This window comes from Vulpes vulpes, chromosome 5 (assembly GCF_048418805.1).
Source record: "Vulpes vulpes isolate BD-2025 chromosome 5, VulVul3, whole genome shotgun sequence".
Classification (NCBI taxonomy): Eukaryota; Metazoa; Chordata; class Mammalia; order Carnivora; family Canidae; genus Vulpes; species Vulpes vulpes.
In genome coordinates, this window is record NC_132784.1 from 38,130,145 (window position 1) to 38,134,384 (window position 4,240).

A 4,240-nucleotide genomic window follows, 5' to 3' on the forward strand; every position below is an offset into this window, starting at 1 on the left:
CCTTTGGCTCAGGGCGGCATCCTGGGGTCCCAGAATCGAGTCCCACATCAGGCTCCCTGCAGGAGCCTGCTTCTCTCTCTGCCTGTGTCTCTGCCTCTCTCTCTCTGGGTCTCACATGAATAAAGAAATAAAATCTTAAAAAAAAAAGTATGGGGAAAAAAAAAGTATGGGATTTAAATTCAAGACTCTCCAATCTCAAGACTTAGGTGTTTTACACTATGCAGTATTTCCTCTACAATAACACATTGTGTATGTGCAGTACTTCAGAATTTATAGAAGTAAATTTACTGACATTAATCCTTATTCTAATTTTATTATATAAATTTTTATATAATTTTTTTATTTTTTATATTTATATTTTATATTTATATTTTATTTATATTTTATATTTTAAATTTTTATATAAATTATATACTACAACCTCTAACAAACCTCCAACCACACAACTGCCACTATTGCCTCTACTGAACTTAGCACCATAGCAGGAGCCAGCTAGCATCTAACTGACTACTACTATAAATTCCAGCAGTACCACTGAGGCTACAACCACTACAGACACCAGTATAACTTCTGCTAAACCTAAAATCACCATAGCCAGCACTATAACTTCTACAAACTTACACCCACCACGGCCACCACTACAATTTCTAATGAACCTGCAACCACCACAGCCACCAATGTTGCCTCTACTGAACCTACAACCAGCACTACAGCTACCATGTCATCTGAACCTAATACCACAACTACTCCCAGTACTACCACTGATGCTAACAACCGTCACTACCACCACTACAACTTCTACCAAACCTCCAACCAGCAGGGCCAACAGTACCACTTTTATGGGACCTACAACCACCATAGCCACCAATATGACTTCTACCAAACCTACAACAACCACAGCCACAAACATCATCTCTACTGAGTAGAACTCCCACAGCAGCTACCACAGCATTTGAACAGACCACCAGAACTACTGCTAGTGCTACCACTGAGGCTACAACCACCATGGCCACCACTACAACCTCTCCTGAACCTATAACTACCATGGCCACCACTAGTGCCTCTGTGAGGCCTACAACCACTATAGAGCCACAACTTCATCTTTACTATCACAACAACTGCCAGCACTACCACTGAAGCTACAGCCACCACAGCTGTGACTACTACTACTTCTGAACCAAGAGCCACCATAGCAGCTACCATTTCATCTTAACCAACTACTAGGACACCTGCCGGCATGGCCACGAGGCTAAAATTACAACAGCCCCCACTACTGTTTCTAATGAACCTACAACCACAAGACTTGCCACCACTTCAAGTGAACTGCTTCTGCAATGACTAGAATGTAACTGCTGTCACTTTTGCTGAATATTCTGTTATCAGATTCCAGTACACCAGTTCAGCCCTTTCTACTCCATATTGCAATCCCTACCACCACCATTGAAGTTACAACTACATAAATCATCCAGAAACTTCCAGCCAGCTCTGAATCGTTCCCATTTCAAATAAACCTGTCATCACCATCAGTTTAACAGGATTTCTAGATCCTACTCTGCTCCCCAACAGAATTTACATTATTTGCTGTAGCTACCTCCACTTCTGTGACTGAATCTAGTCTACTTTCTTTTCCTTTTCTTTTCTTTTTTTTTTTTTTTTGAGTTTCGGAGTTTTATTCATATTGATTCACAATTAATATCAAAATTAAAAAACAGTAAAAATAATTATGTCTCCAAGTGACTTTTTTTCAGATGAAATTATATTTTATTTTTTATTTTTTATTTTTTTTAAAGATTTATTTATTCATTCAGAGAGAGCGAAGAGAGAGGCAGAGACACAGGCAGAGGGAGAAGCAGGCTCCATGCAGGAAGCCCGATGTGGGACTCGATCCTCGGTCTCCAGGATCACACCCCAGGCTGTAGGTGGCGCTAAACCGCTGCGCCACCGGGGCTGCCAAAGTCAAAGTCTCCATCTTGAGGAACTTTCCAGTTATCAGGAAAAACATTTTTGGACATAGGGAAGGGTTCATGCATGTTCTGATTACAGTTTTCATGACTCTTGCTCTTGAAGTCCTGTTTATCGAAGTAGTCCATGAAAGATGGTCTTTGTACTTGTGGTGAAGTTGCATTTCTTTTCATAGTTCCATCTTCTTCTTCTTCATCTTCACTGTTTATAACCATGGTCCCCAGGTCAGACTCTAACATTGTGCTATTATGTTCAATCATGGTCTGGGCTCCTTCACTCATCGTGCTCGTGGCCTTCATCGTGCCCACACTCTCTGAGCTAGTCTTCAGCATGGTGTGGGAATCCAGCTCATCTTCATCCGAATTTTCTTCCTCCTCTTCCAATTCTCGCTGCTGCTCTTCATGTCTTTTAGCTTTGATCTCCATAGCTTCTGTGATCAGGTCTCTTAAAATTGATACAGGCTTTGCATTCTTGATAAAAGGATGCTGTAAAAGTTGTGTTGCAGTAGCTCTCTGCTCAGGATTCTTCACTAGGCACTTTTTAACAAAATCAGTGAAATCATCAGACCAAAGTTCTGGCTTCCTGAATGTTGGTGGTGGGTTTGTGGGAATCATAAAAATAGCCCGCATTGGATGTATATCAGCATAAGGAGGTTTTCCTTCGGCCATTTCTATAGAAGTAATGCCAAGGGACCAGATGTCAGCCACACAGTTATAGCCTATTTCTTGAATTACCTCAGGAGCCATCCAAAATGGAGTTCCTATCACAGTATTGCGTTTTGCCATTGTATCTGTTAACTGACCAGCCACTCCAAAATCAGCCAATTTGGCATGTCCTTCTGTATTGAGGAGAATATTTCCAGCTTTTATATCTCTGTGTATTTTTCTCATAAAGTGCAAATATTCTAGTCCTTTCAAAGTAGATTTAAGAATAGTTGCAATTTCATCTTCTGTTAACGTCTTGTTTCGTAATCTAATTATGTCCGAGACAGAGCCAGCGCCGCAGTACTCCATAACAATCCAGAGGTCTGTGTTCTTAAAATAACTGCCATAGTACTTTACAACATATGGGCTGTCACATTGCTGCATTATGGAAATTTCTTTAATTATTTCCTGAAGATCCGACTCAACAGGTGCTTGTTTTATTGCCACAACTTGACCAGATTCCTTATGTATTGCCTTAAATACACTTCCATAAGATCCTTCTCCAAGTTTCTCTAATACATCAAAAACTTCTTCAGGTTGCTTAGTCAAACTGTCTTCACTCAGCTTTTTTAGCTTACTATCAGAGTAAGGATATACCTGGGTCCGGTAAAATGAATGAAGTTGAAGTTTGACACAAACTCTAAACCCATGCATTCTGTGGATTTTTCTCCAGTTCCTTGATAGAAGGGCGAACTCTTCTCACTGTAGCGTTCCAGCTGGTCTCTCTTTAAATCTCAGGCCGAATTCGTAGATTTTCAGGATGATTGGATGGTTTTCTGGGTAATTTGTTGAGGACAGGTGACTTGGAGACCCTACTCTGCCGCCATCTTGCCCCTCCCCCTGAAATTATATTTTAAAGTCTTCAGTGTGATACGGAACACCAGATTTGAGGTCATCTAAAACCTGACTGCTTATAAAATAAACTGAGAGGAAGCAAAATTACAGAGACTAATACAGGAAAATAAAAAGGTAAATAATGTAGAAATTATCATTTATCAGGCAGATTTTTGTGAAATCACATGCTTGACAATGACATAAATAAAAGGGAAACAAAGTAATCTAAAATAAAACAACAACAACATTGAACATATACTAAAGTAATTGCTTTGGACACTACAGATACACCTTAGTTTAAGCATTCTGAAAGCTGATTATAAACCTAGTCTTAAGCGATCAGACACTATACAAGCCTAACAAATGTTTAATACTCACTGGATTATGGAACTATAAATTGTAATGACCCCTTCTCTTAGGATGGCTGGAATAAACACTGTAAGGGTTTTCCAACCATTAAATAGCAGTATTTACAAATTTACGTATTACACAGCATTCCACCATAATTAAAATCTCTACCTCGATGCATTTAATGCTAAATAGGTATTACTTTCTAGAATTAAGTGAGTATTCTTGGAATAATATGCAGTATACACACTAGATCTCAATATATATTGTATGTTAGTACAACTAATATTAACTTGGCCAAAAGTGTGAGTAGTTCATTTGGTAACATGTCTATGTAAATATATTAAGTAGAGAAATGAGAAAATTAGAGAATTTGCAAAAATTTTAATATC

The 4,240-nt window shown here is 38.9% G+C and overlaps 1 pseudogene; it reads right to left on the minus strand.

Moving 5' to 3' along the window:
* Positions 1 to 1,925: 1,925 nt before the first annotated feature.
* LOC112919187 (serine/threonine-protein kinase 3 pseudogene) lies at positions 1,926 to 3,320 on the minus strand (annotated as a pseudogene).
* Between the last annotated feature and the right edge of the window lie 920 nt (positions 3,321 to 4,240).